General features: G+C 37.6%; 1 long non-coding RNA gene across 2 annotated transcripts in view; it reads right to left on the reverse strand.

Annotated features, from left to right (window-relative positions):
• The window catches only part of LOC113573671, a 55,646-nt gene extending 44,006 nt beyond the window's left edge, over positions 1–11,640 (reverse strand). The window contains exon 1 of one of the 2 annotated variants that reach the window (XR_003410228.2): positions 11,258–11,629. This is a non-coding gene — a long non-coding RNA (uncharacterized LOC113573671). Of the gene's footprint in view, positions 1–11,257 lie in introns of both variants that reach the window. The other variant, XR_003410227.2, reaches the window with a different exon arrangement.
• Between the last annotated feature and the right edge of the window lie 3,828 nt (positions 11,641–15,468).

Here is a 15,468-nt window from a genome sequence, read left to right on the forward strand (position 1 = left end):
ATTTGAATTGTTAAGTGTTTTTTTAGCCAATTTGGGGGTGGGGGGTGTTTTAGTGTTTTAATATTTTATTATAAATGATTTATGATTTAAGTGTTTGAATGTTTTTTGTTGTGTGAAATGAATGGAATAAAGATTATTTTTGAGGAAAAAAAAACTGTTTATGGGGGGGTTAAATGATCCGCAATTAAAAAATATAACAACACAGACTAAGACCAATTTTCTATTAAAATCATTTTAGCTGTAAAATGAAAACCACAATAAAGCCATACTTAATGTTACCATGATGCAACAGCTTCACTGACATGGTGAATAGTTATTTCCTGTTCATACAAAGATTTTTTCGACTTTGGGATATTTTATTTGCTTATTGAGCATTTAATAAACCTTTTTTACGAACAGCATTATAGAGAACATTATTATTTGCTACTGATTATTTATGCAACAGTTATATATATATATATATATATATATATATATATATATATATATATATATATTTATAATCTGTAACGGTGAGCGGTAAGGAGGCGGACACGTGCGGAGAAGAGCGAGATTTATTCAGGACAAATCCAGAATGAGAGTCGGTGTAACGGTCCAGGGTCGTATTACCAACACGGAGAGTACGGGGATACATGATGAACAAACAAAAACGCACGAAGGCAAACGGGAAGCAGGGTAAAACAAAAGACGCTAGGAAAACTCGGGGCTAAGAAACACAAAGGCACGGAGTACAAACTCAACACAATGATTAAAATATACACGTATGCATTGAGTCAACAAACAAACACAATGAACAGCTAAAACTAAAGGAACAAGGCAGCGTTTAAATACAATCAACTAAACGACGGACAGGTGTGGAAAATCAAACGAGGGCGGAGAAAACGAAACTATGGAACGGAGCTAAAAAACACAAGACAGGGAAAACATGGAACACGGAAACTGGGAGGGACTGATCATAACAATATCTAATAATAATGATTATAAATACGTCTGTGCGTATTTAAACCCACGTCAGGGTGTGCAGCGTTGTTGGTCATTGTTGATGTAACGTGTTAATGTAAGTTTAATGGTCTTTTCGTCATTGTTAAACGTTTGCGTGTTCATCGTGTTTGTTTAATGTACACCATTATATGTTCATGTTCTGCCTTTGTAATACGTGTGAGTGCTGTTATCGATTTGTGTAAATAAATGTTCGTCCACGTCTGTGCGTCCTGCCCCTCGCCCTCGCACTCGGGCCACCCCGCGTCACAGTTTGGAGGTTTTGTAAATTAGGAGTTTTTCATTAGGAATCTGTACTAAAGTGACAGTCAGTTCAGTTCCAGAGTTGTATATTTATTTAGTGGCCATTATTAAATATTCTTCAATGTGTTTAACAATACCATTGTTCCTCTGCATGCATTGTTTTTTCTATGAGGACTACATAAGACATTACTTTTCCAGTAGTTCATGCTTGGTTTACTGGAATGGCAAGTGTGATCAATGGAGCATACAGGGGAAGTGCAGTTCTCTTTAGTGTACTTGATGGCATTGCTTACCCTATTCAAGTATATCATCACATTTTAACAGACTGATAGCGGAATACTAGAGGGAATAGAATAATACAACAACCTCCTTAAACACTCACTTGTCTTGCCAAACACTTTCTGGTCTTGTCTCCTCACATCAAGTGAAAATCATCTCAGCACAACCGCAAACTATCATCAGGGAAACCATGCATCCACTTTCAAAAGGTTCTTTTGCAGAATGTGGAAATAAGCCTTGGGGTCAATACAGTGCCCACTCTTGTTTGGTATCCTCCTGTTATATAAAAGTAAAAACTAACATTAATCATATCTACCTGTTCCATGTCACCGCCCACTCTTAAAGCCACAGCACACATTTCATAAGTTTAAACCATCTACAAACATCAATGCAATGTCTCCCTGGAAACCATGTTTATGTTTTCTGCTGAGGTGAAAGGGCCCCTTTTCCCCACTTGTGTCAATCCCGCTTACATGTAGATTCAAGAGTCCACAGAGCAGACAACTGAAGAAATGAATTTGTTAATGAAGTAGTGACAGACATGATAATTGAGAGCTATTATTATCTCTAGTGAAGAAACACTTCTTTGTAAGATGGTAGAAATTACTATCTCAAATATGTTTTCTGTTGCATCACTCTGTCTTGACACCCACTGATGCCCCTAGAGAGTGTGACTAAGTCATCACTACACACATACGCAATCCCTCCCCTCCTCTCTCCTGCTCTCTCTCTCTCTCTCTCTCTCTCTCTTTCTCTCTAAGCCCCTGAGTGGTGGTTCTTTCAGAATTAATAATTGACGCCCTGGTCCAGTTTGCCATCCCTCTTTAATTAAGAGCAAGAGGAGCTCTGTTTATGATCTGCAGAAAGAGCAAAGTCATCCTGTGGGAAGGCATTACAGACATCACAAATGCTATTATAAAAAGTAAATATACCATTGTGTGAGTTTAGTAGATAAAATGGCTCATGCCCTGAACACTTGCTTGTTACCTTTCCCCACATTTCCCTATAGTCGTCAATTCCCAAGCAGAGTTTTGAATGACAGAGTTGGAGGCTGCCACTTGGGAGGGTGCTTCCTCCAGGGCACATGCAGTCAATCACATTTTTTTTTTCAAGATGCTACTCACACAGCACTGTAGTATAGCTGTAAATGCCTGGCAAAAAAGTGCTAATATGTGACCAAAAAGGAATTCACAAGTGGCTAATATCTCTTTGATTGATAGGGAGCTATATCTGATAAAAACCCTGTCAAAGGACAATGACCAATATTAGCCTCTTGGCAAAAGCTGGCAACACTGTTAGAGTAACTGCTATTATTGTTCAAATTTTCTATTTCAGTATGTGTGAGTCATGGCTACTCAATCATTAGGCTTCCTCCTGCAGTATTTACTAATGTTCCCTTTGGGACAATTGCAGCAGAAAAGGCAGGTTCAATCCCTTATTCCCTGATTCCCAAGGAATAAATTGTGATGACATTGTAATGACATTGCCAGAGCTGTTCAGTCACTCAGCTTCTTTTGCCTGATAATCAGATAAATTTTAATTACCTTCGAGAGATAGTATTGAGGCCTGTTGTGCGTCCTCACAAACACACACCACGAGCAACTTCACATAAGGTCTTAATTACTAACAGAGGATAATATAACAAACCAAGATCACCTTGAGGATTCCATTAATTCAGTATGGTGCCAACAATCCCCTCCAAAGCTGTCTGAGACTCTTTGTTGTTGAGTAAAAAAGGTTCTTTCATTTCCATATTGACACAGTGGGGTACTATATACAGTATTCTTAATTTGTTTTGCTTGGATGTATAATATCATTAATTATTTTTTGTCTTATTAGATGTTGCTTTCTATATTTCAGCTGTTTAACACAATAGCCACTAATGACCTGATATAGCAGTACTTTCCACTTTGCTTAATTATGTCTGGGTAATTTTTTATCCAATTACCTAGTGAGTCTCTTATGCTTGGCTTTATTAGTGTGTGGAAAAGAAAACAAAGACTTTTGTTCATTACAGAAAACCTGACCCCAGGGCACATGTGTTCAGGCATACCTGAGCCTAACAGCAGCCTTGACTGGGAGATGGAACAGGGCATGACTAATTAGCTTTCCCAAACACACACATGTTTAATAGTGCCTAAAGTTTGCTGTCATTCAGTCAGATGGCAGCACAAAACATTTAGTGGAATTAATTAATTAATTAATTATGTCAATAGTACATGTCATCTATGATAGTAAATCAATTAACAGATATGAGTGTCTCTTGGGTGGAACTTGTTCTACAAGGACTTTTTGGGCACTTACTTAATATTAGAAAAACTGAGTTAAAACAGTCTTTTAAACCTGACTAACAATTTAGTTATTAATTCAGAGAGCTTTATTCAAAGGTTATTGCATACTGCTGTCACCTTTTACCTTTACACTGTTCAATAGGTTGAAATTATTACACACACAAGCCTGCAAATAATTGCAATTTTTTTTTTTATACAGTGTCTACTCATATAGCTGTACAATTAAGTATGCATTGTCAAGTTGATAATTAATGTCCACCTATGTGCTATTGCAATTTCTCTGCAGTTTTGTTTGTGGGCCCATTGTTGTGAGGTGAGAAATAATCTCTAATTCTAAAACAAAAGATATATATTCCCGTTCATATTCTGAATGGGGATGTGTAATGATTGTAAGTCACTTATGCACTTTCTTTATATTAAAAGGAAGCATTGGTTAAAAGAAACACAATTACCAAGACATACATATAAATACATTATAATTATATTAAGCTCACACAGATAGTGAGATAAAATCTAAATTAAAACAGAGGTTTGCTTACATTAAGCTATTTCACTCTTTCATATGAGTATTTTACAAGACCATTAGTGAAGTGCTGTTATGATTAATTTTACCACTATTTAATTAATATTAAATGGCAATACTAATTAGAAAATTGCTCTTGTGATGTAATCTCAGGGCTGATTAATAGTATGGGATCTGTGCTATTTTCTCAGGGAGTGGAGTTTGTTGAGACATAGATCACACCATTTGAGCACTGATTTCTCTCTCCACGGACAGCTCCCACTCAGCAGAAATAAAAGTTACTGAGGAATGGTCTTCCTTCTTCACACGCACACACACACACACACACACACACACACACACACACACACACACACACACACACACAGATAGATATACACAAACACAGACACATACACAGAAGTTGTAGACAATTTGCCTGTTAGTAGTCCACTACAGGGATTTAATTACTTATAGTGGGACGGGATGAGGGCCCCCCCCACAGGTTCATCATATGAGCACAGGTACATGTTGGGGAACACTGCCTTAACAGCCTGAAACACTGTACACTGAAAATAAGTAAGTGAGCAGTCACAAATATATTTAGGAAATAAGTTTAACTCTACTAAAGAGAAGGAAAAACCTTTATACACCAATCAGCGTAGGTCCACTTCATGTCCATGAAACAGCTATGACCTGTGGAGGCATGGACACCACAAAACCTTTGAGGGTGCTATGCCGTATCTGGCAGATGTTAGCAAAAGATCCTTTAAGTCCTGTATGTTCTGAGGTGGAGCCTCATTGAATCAGACATATTTTTCCAGCACATGCCATAAATGCTCAGTTGGACTGCAATCTGGACAATTTGGAAGCCAAGTCTCTCAAACTATTTCTTAACAATTTTTTTTTCAGTGTGGCAATGTGCATTGTCTTGCTAAAAGAGGCCCCCACCATTAGGCGATACCATTGCTGTGAAGGGGTGTACTTAGTCTGCTTCAATGTTTAGGTAGGTGGTACATGGAAAAGTAACATGTTCTAACTGGTCTATGGCTACAAAGCAAGCATTGACATTGTGTTTTTGGACATAACCAGCATGAATGTTTTCAGCAATTTTTTCTACGGTAGCTCTTCTGTGGAATAATTCCAGACAAGCTATCTTACTTTCCCCACACACATCAATGAGACTTGGGCCAATCAACCTATCACTGGTTCACTGGTTATCCTTCCTTGAACTACTTTTGGTATATAGTATCTGCTGCATACTAACAACACCCCAAAAGACCAAGTGTATTGTAGATGCTCTGGCCCAATCATCTAGATATCACTATTTGGCTTTTGTCACATAGATCTTGTCCATTTTAATGTGATCAACCCAGGGATTACATCTGAAGACCAGAGATTACACCCCAAGAGCAATTTTCTAATTAGTATTACCATTCAATATTATTTAAATAGTGGTAAAATTAATCATTGTCCATTTTCCTGCTTCCAACACATCAACTGCAAGAAGTGACCATTCATTTGCTGCCTAATATATCCCACCCCTTGACAGGTACCACTGTAATGAGATAATCAATGTTTACTTTACCTGTCAGTGGATTTAATGTTGTACTTTATCGGCAAGTTGACAACATGTGGTTAAATTATAGTACAAATTTAAGTTTTAACAATGACAGGAATACACTGTCGACTGAGAAAGAACGCTTTTTGTCTGTCACTATGATGAAGTCTGAAGGTCTCCAGTGTTGTCCAGTCCAGTGGAGACCTAAAAGACTTCACATAAAATGATAGAGGCCAGTTGCTCCACTCAGAGTAAATTAATGACTAGAATCCAGCCATTTTTATTCTTAAATGATATGCCGGGGGATGAGGGAAGATAGCTCTCAAATGAAAAAAGTGACAAGGTATCAGACAAAAGGGATTATTTCTCAGCTTTATGATGCTTTATGTTTAGGTACAGGAGAACCTGGGTACAATACTTGCAATCCCCACATCTAAGTCTCACCCAGTCAGAGTGAATTACCACATCCAACTCTAACACAATCAGAGTGAAGCTAAAATAATGACAGACAAATGAAGACACGTAATCAGTATGTGCTGTGGATGTTCAGAGACTAGTGATCTACAACACAAAGACAAGGCAAGCTGTCCCTTTTCACATCAGCAGTCTTTAAGGATAGAAATGGAAACATCCTGTTTACATAAATGGGCAAATGAACAAATGGAGCAATTCCTGCTCTGAATAATGCATGCTGCAATAAAGAGTACAAGAACCTTTACAATTATGAAGCAACCAGAGGAGAATATGACTTCTAATGGAGTTATCAATGTTATGCAAACATTGATATTCTATAGAATCACAGAACATGAACAGTAACTATAAAGCTTGAATGGGCACAGACCCTATGTGTTTATATCTCATTCACAATATCGCAATCCTGTTGATTGGGAATCACAGGGAAGTTTCTAGACACACACACACACACACACACACAACACACACACACACACACACACACACACACACACACACACACACAAGCTTCAGAGATCATAAACAAGTTATTCACTTCTATGGCACACATGTTCTTCCTTCCTAATATTCACTATGATATACAAATATATCTCCAAAATACATTTGGGTGACTGTAGACAGAAGGCTCTTATATCAAATATAAAAAGGAGCCATGAGTAACCAACGTCTCCAGAATTAGAAACGAAGCTATTATTCCACTCCAGTTTCACAGTCACCCAACTTATTGTCTTCCCCAATTCACCCTTAAATTAATGTCAGAAACTGGATTAAACTTGTGACCATGTAGCTCCAATGAAACCAGTTTGGCTTTCATCTAAATTGCTTGTTTTTTTCTCTATGGCCATTAAGGTACAGAAATAGAAATGATGAATTTAATTCCTCGAAGGTTAAACTATACAGGCAAAAAGCTGTGATTCGATTCTTATTTTTAATTTTAATGGGTTTTTTTGTTGTTTTTGTTTTTGTTTTGTTTTTTTTGCAGTAAAAATAATGATAACCAGTGAAGGCTCAATGAATTAAGCCTGACTAGAACTGCCGACACCTTTTCACAAAAACCTGTTATGAAAAAAACTGTTGTTGAATAACCTGAAAGGTTTTTTCATAACAGGTTTTATATTTAGATGTTAAAGCAACTTTTTCCAAGTTCACAAATTCAAGTTCCAGAATTAGGTTTCTAGGAATTAGATCAATTATGCATTTTTAAAATTATTCACATGAAGCAATACATTATTTCCTCCTTCTTGTTTTAGCAAAAGCCAACTAGTTATGCACATGCCTTATAAGCTCTGTCTGCTATTACACAGCAAGTACAGGCTGTACACAATACCTTTTTAATGTGACCTATATCCAACAGTCTAAACTGTCTGATCAGTTAGTCTGAACAAATCACATTCCTAAACTGACCTGTATGCACAAAAGAATGCTCTTCATGCTCTTCTAGGAGGTAAACAATAAAAAAAACAGTAACAACCACCAGTCGTAAGTTAATGCCCATGTTAATCTGCAGTGAATGCCTGCTGCAAATTCAGAAACCATATACTATTTCCCTTAAAGTCCAGATTTCTTAAAATATTAGAATATTTATTTTATAATAGATAGTCAAAAAGGACAAGTGCAGTTGACATGGCTTTGAAAGCTTGTTTGAAAGCATATGAACCCTATACATCCAAATACATTAAAAAAAGCTTTCAATTATTTCACTATCACCCTACCTTAATTTATTCTCTGCTTCTCCAACCTAGCCACCACGCTACCATTTCTCTCTCTCTCTCTCTCTCTCTCTCTCTCTCTCTCTCTCTCTCTCTCTCTCTCTCTCTCTCACACACACACACACACACACTCACATATATACACCTCTGATAATCCCATCTGACCTTTGTAAATCGTGAAAGAAAACGTTAGTGAGTAAAGTGGGATTTAATGATTTAATGCAGCAAGAGGTCACATGTTCGTTTCTCTACTTACATATGTGGAATTAATCACTGTAAGTAAGCATGCAGCCATGCGGAAATAGTTCAGGCCATCAGTGCTGTACTTTTTCCTCCACAGATGTCTTGTTTACACTCAAGAAAATAAATTTTATATTGCTGAACACGTATTTCCTAGTACCTGCTCTTTCATCCATAACCATAGTCCCAGTTCCTCTCAGTACTACACAGATTTGTGTGGTTGCTAACACAGGTGACAAAAAAGCATTGCATGCAGTGTTTAAGCTATATATTAAATAGGTCTCCATATAACAGAGAGACTGACACAGGGTTACAGAATATATCTTCGCTATAAAGATATAACATCAAATAGCCATCACATCTAGTTCTTATATTTATTTTGGGTTAATATTGATGACAGGACAGATTTATAAACTTTGGTAAAGCAAATAATTGCTTAACATACTGAATCTCATCTGTCACACAGCAGTGGCTATGTCAGGAGTAGTGGCCTGCATTTTGTTTGACAGCTAGCAGCAGGTGTCTTTAGCTCCATTAGCAATGATTAGCTCATTCAACATCACTGGCTCAAAGATGCTAATATCCTCCTTTCGACAGGCCTCAACAAAGTGATTAAAATCAATCACTAGCGAAGAGCATTAATATCAGGTCAAAGTGAAGCGGCTCATCTCACACAATCAGCGAACTCGTGAATTTCTTTCATTAGTCTGAATTAGATAGTCCACAGTGTGCTTTATGGTTTAATTTAACAGTTTAATGTTGTTTATGGCATCTCTCCAAACCTTTGCTCAGAGCAGTGTGGGCTGTCTGAGTGAAACACTGGATCATCCAGTGGTTATCATGCTTGAGCACTTTACAGACTTGCTTTCTCTTACAGAGAGAAAGGAATTCCTTACCAGCACTCAGACAGATCAATATTGCCTGGATTGTTTTCTCTGATCTTTTCTCCTTTCACCTTGCTGAATGCTTAACTTGTACAGCAATTTTGTTTGTTAGACAAGTGCAATATGCATGAGATATCATTATTATTGATTATCTCCAGTGATGTTTCAGTATCCAAGTGGGACACATTCAGAGTTTAAAATAGGAAAATACTTTTAAGGCTATTTATGGCTTTTAAAATTATCATTTCATATTGCACAGATGAACAGTTGGTAATCATAAAAAATGGAGGAGGGTACTAAGGGAATGAGTTTGCGACCTCATATAATCATGAATGTAGCTAGACATATTTGCTTGATTTTGCCTGGATTATAAACAGTTAATGACACCTAATTGACAATTACTAATCAGAAAATCTATTCTCAGGGTTCAGATTTTAGGGTTCTGTTGTTATACTACAACCAAATTTCACTACAAAGTACACATCAACAAAGCACAGTCAGATACTTAGATACTTAAAGGGGTTAAAGGAGTAATTATTATCAGTATTAAGATTCATTCAATGAATCTTTATGAAATGGGTTAGATGCCACTTTCAGAGTGAAGACAAACACATGGGACCATTTTTGTGAGCAAAACTTTTACTGATCAGCTTCTTTCTTTCATTTTCATTAACAAATAAGACTTGGTATGATTTAATAAGGCATGATTTACATTCTAATAGTTTTATCCAATTTGATGTTCCAGTCATACAGTCCAAATTTGGCAAGATGGATTTTATTTACAATACTCCTTCAGCTTGGAATTAATTTTGGTATAAAAGTAAAATAGTTAGGTTTATAAATATTAATTAGCAAATACTGCAGATAATTAGCAGCATCTTTCACTGGGTAAAACACAAAATAAATGGCATTTTAAATCTGTCTAAAAATGGTATAAAATGCTTCATGTAAAAATTGTTTGAATTAAAATGCACACATACTATTTTGTCCATCCCATTTTGTGAGCCACTATGAACCTGTAGAGATGAAGAATGGATGAAGGAGCAGGACTGGAACCCTGCCCATGGCTGCTAGTCTGATTTAGCCTTTATTATTTTTCCTGCCCAGAGTGACTATTTGTGGTTTCTTCTGTGAAATAAGAAATGTGATAAATATTGATGTTCTGTACAATAAAAGCAGCTGAGATTGTTATTTGTGTAGCAGCTAGTCTATAAGTCTTTTTTTAATGTATGTTAACTGATCTATAGTTTCCAAACTACTGTAAGATAAACCCTGTAAGGTGATCTAAAATCTATTACCATGGCTTGTGTTTCCTTTCTCTTTCTTCCCCCTTACCCACCTCTGCTTATGTGAGCAAGCAAGACACTACTGTAACTCAGGCATCCAAATAGTTTTCAAATGTGCAGATGACTTCAACCTGTCTTGCAAGTTGCAATTGCTAAAGTACTAAATAAAGCAAATTTTCCATTGTTGACAGTAAATTATTTATATTCAGCATCATATTTTGTTTGTGCATGTTAAAGAGTGGGGTGCTACATCATCAAACCATCAAGCTTCTGTGTGTGTGTGTGTGTGTGTGTGTGTGTGTGTGTGTGTGTGTGTGTGTGTGTGTGAGAGAGAGAGAGTACACTCCAGAAGTGATAAAAGCATCTCTATTAGACTCCTTCCACCTGTCCAGAGTTGTCTGGCATGGAAAGGAAAGTGGACATCTGGCACTTCCAGGGTCTCAGGGGGGCCTTCAAAGCATTTAGCTCAGAACAAATTACAAAGGGTTAGGACATATATTCCCTGCCAGCCCCTCACATGTACAAATGTATTGGTTCACTTACTGCTATTTGCTAACAGAAAACACATGAGATGCACACATTGACAACATCCTCTGTAAAAAGCTTGTACAATGAAAAGTCACATAAGAAATAGCATATCGAATTCTGATTAGTATGACACTGGGATTATGCTTGACAAGTCATCCTGTCTTGCATCTCAACCAGAATGCAGATTTTTTTTTTGCTTAAACAGGCATTGAATTTACCCACCCACTGGCTGTCAGAACAATCCAATGAAAAAGGTCTTACCAGATCAGTAACTAATGCAGAGTTCTTTGCATTAGTCTGGTTCTGTATCCAGAGCACTAGTTATTAAATCCAGCACAGGGCAATAAGGCAGCAAATGCCATCAGAGAGAATCTGCCAGTACATCACTAGACCCTTCACAGGAGACAAAACCAGCCAGAATTGTTGATAAATAGATCGCGGGAGACAGTCAAGTGAGCTGGCCGTTATCCATCCGTTGGGTGCAGGCATGCAGGAACACAGACAAGCTCTGAACGTGCGAACTCACACACACAGACTATGTACCATCAGCACAGAGAGAGTGAGAGAGAGAGAGGGAGCAAGAGTATGAAAGAGAGAGGGGAAAGAGAGAGAGGAGAAGAGAGGGAAATGGGGGCATCAGGACATTGCAAGGTGGAAGGAGGAGCTGCAGTCGGAAGAGATGGAGAGGGTGGGAGGGAGAAAGAGAAGAAGGGAGGGGTGGCTTGGAGAGTGAAGGAGGAAGAGAGAGGCAGAGAGCTGAACTGCACTCAGAATTGCAAGAATCGCAACTAATGAAATCCAATCCTCATATTTTCATCGGAGCCAGAGCTTGGCAGCGAAAGTTGGCTGTCAAAACATAGGATTGAATTTGGTCTCAGGTCCTCTGTGTTTTTTAATCCGTCTTCACTTTTTTCAGCACTAACCAAACTGAAGAGCTTTTTCTCCTGTCATTTTTAATCAGCCAGACCAGTGAATGAATGACCAGTGAATGAGCATCTGATGGTTTATGGTACAGTTTAATTGTTCATATTTCTATTAAAATGAAACACATGTGACATGGTCAAGGGGTGTGCGAATCAGGGAATGAGCTGCTAGAGAAGAAGTGAACACAGTTTATTAAACAGAAAACAAAGAGGCAAAGCCAAGAAAATACCAAATGAAATTGAAAGAAAGCAGGAAACATGTCAACATTAGCTGCTGCTGTGTAGTGTTAGTCTTCTGTCAGACTAATGCAAAGCTTCTGAGATGGAGAAACAAACAGGTGGCAGGTGATGGGAATTAAACTAATAAATGGGTTATTAGTATCTGCAAAGTGATTAGGCATATGATTGGTGGATATGTGGGAGCTGTTCTGGCTAGGTGCTGACTGGGGAGTCACAGAAAATTTAAGGTGATACCAAAAATAATGGCAAAAGCTCTTAACTGATTTTTACATTAACAGGACGACATAAATAATAATAAATATTTACCTTCACAGCATATAATGGGTGCCCTTATCCAGAGTGACTTACAGGAGTGTTGCTTTATTGTCTTTTAGAAAATGTATTCAATACAAAAAGGCTAAAGCCCTATCTGAAACAGGCATCTATACAGCTTCAAAAATATGCAGAGTACAAGTACAGATTTATTTATTTATTGTCAAGTGCAGGAATTAGTGCTCATATAAGTACTTGCTGAGGAGGTGGGTATTTAGTCAACATTAACTGCCTGCTTTAAAATATTTTCTTGATGAAAATATTTGTGTGCTGACCCTAAGTGTGTTTGGCAACACCTTATCGCCAACATGCTCGATCAGTTCTAGTAAGCAGATTGAAAGTGAAGGCTTGCCAGATGTATTTTTCTTACCTCCCAGAAGTGTATGGCGTGTCTCATTTCAAACAATGCAGCATGTAAAACATCATTAAAACTAACAGGGGTGCCCTTGCATGAAAAATATGTGTGCAGGTTAACTAATCGCAAAGTCTTTTCAATGCAAACATTTGTCAAGGTCAACAAATCTGTATGTCCACATCAGCAGAAACAAGTAAGAGGAGATTTTTCAGCCTTAATGGCCACAGAGATATAGAACAGTGGAGAGAGGCACTGGAGGAATCTGAACTTCCCTGACAGGAAACAGAGCATGAACACTGTACAGGGGACACTAGAAAAACATTTAGGAATGGGCAAGCAAAAATGTATACCCTTGTTAAGACCTCTGTTCTGGACACTTTTTAATCTCTCAAGATCGAACTGTGGCATTCTAATTTGCCTTTCTAATGGAATGGGTGGATATTCACCAGGAAACATATGGCTGGGCGCTGAAGAACTGTGATTAGCCAATTTGACCATGCGACTGAAATGTCTGTTTCAATGGCATTCCCTCAACCACAGCATAATGTCAGGAGTCTATACCATCTGTGTTTGAGGATGGACTGGACCATGAAACTGTTACTACAAACTGCTTGTTATTCAGTATCATTAAATAATTGCTTGCACTCAAACCAGTAAACAATACACTGCACTGAAATTGTTTTTCAAGATAGTAGAATAGTAGAACACCACTGGAACAACCTCCCACATTTTTTTCATTTCTTCTTTTAGTTCCTGATATTATTCCAATTTCTAATATATTTCCATAATACATTCTTTGAATGCTTCCAAAAACTGCAACATATATTAGCACTGTTGTTTCTGCATCTTATCTACTCTCACGATGTCTGGATGGTTTGCCACTACTTGCTTACTGTATATATATTACTGCACATAATGTTAAAAGCACTGAGAGATGAAGTGAATAATACTGATTATCTCATAGCAATGGCAGCTGTCAAGTGGTGGGATATATTAAGCTACAAGTAAACAGTCAGTTCTTGAAGTTGTTTTGGAAGCAGGAAAATTGGTCAAACAAAAGGATCTGAACATCTTTGACAAAGGCCAAATTGTAATGGCTGGATGACTGACTGGGTCACAGCATCTCCCAAATGGCAGGAGGTATTTCTGGCATACAGTGGTTTGTATCTAAAAAAAAAGTGGTCCAATAAAGCACAACTAGTGAACTGGCAACAGGGTCATGGGAGCCAAAGGCTCATTGATGCCCATGGGGAGTGAAAGCTAGCCCATATGATCACACAGAAGATCTACCACAGATTGTTGAACAGGTTAATGCTGGATATGATAGAAAGGTGTCAGAACAGACAGTGGGAAAAGTGGTTAATATTTATAGGCTTTACCTATTAGGATTCTATGTAGGAAGGTTTTCTTTTAACCAACATATCCTTTGTGAACCATGAACAATCCATGATTAACTTGCATCTGACCCACATTGGAAAAACAGAAGTAACACATAAGAATCTGTTCTTGCAGGTCCTTGCCACACAGTCCTCTAGCTGATTCATTCAAGAGGATAAGCCAACTCTGAAGGCCAAAGTTATCTGGGGAGGAAGTGTGGGAGAGGCCAGTGCCTAGGAATGCATAAGCAAAAGAGGTGCTATTTATGTTTATAATTACTGAATTACAAACAATGCAAGTATAATAAGTGTATATTTTTCCCAGTTCAGATCTATGCAGTTTTCAACACACATTGGTCAAGGACATCTGGGATTTTCATGTGAAGAGATAAACACATATTATATCTTGGGCACAGGTGTGTGTAAGGTTTTGCCAGAGGAAGTCCAACAATTGAGCTATATATTGAACAAACTCTAGAAGTTTCGAGAATCTTCCTGACCATAAGTTATAGGTTGGGATAGTATATAGGTACATGCACTGTTCATTTTTAGACAAGCTTGGTGGTGACTTTGAGTTTTAGTCTCCTCCAGGTTTTGCTCTGCTGTTAAAGGTGACCTTCATTTCTGAAAAGTTCTTGTTCCTCTTGAAATTAAGTAGTGGAATTCCATCCATTCCATTCCGGTAGATATTTCACAGTGCATCACAGGTTGCTGTGTATGGGGCTGCATAGCGGCAGACCAGTCAGTGTGCCCATACTCATCCCTGTCCACCATACAGCACCTACATTAGGCATGTGAGCATCAGAACTGCACCATGGACCATGGAAGAAAGTAGCCTGGTCTGATGAATATTATGGCTGATCAGTGTGTGGATTTATACATATAAATTGTCTCCGAAGACAATTCCAGGTGTAATGGAATTTTGCAGTGTTGTACTTTTGTAAAAGAAGTAGAGATGTTCAAAATCGTTTCCAGAGAAACAGGATGTTTGGGACAGAGGTTCCTCATCAGCTGTGCACGCAAAGTGCAATATATATATACAACATATATATTTATATAACATTGTTAATATTATATATATATATATATATATATATATATATATATATATATATATATATATATATATATATATATATATATATGATGTATACATATGTTCACCAGCCACTTTATTAGGGACACTTTGCTAGTACCAAGTTAGACCCCCTTTTGCCATCACAACTGCCTTAATTCTTTATGGCATAGATGTGCTGGATCCTTCCT

This window comes from Electrophorus electricus, chromosome 2, assembly GCF_013358815.1.
Source record: "Electrophorus electricus isolate fEleEle1 chromosome 2, fEleEle1.pri, whole genome shotgun sequence".
Taxonomy (NCBI): domain Eukaryota; kingdom Metazoa; phylum Chordata; class Actinopteri; order Gymnotiformes; family Gymnotidae; genus Electrophorus; species Electrophorus electricus.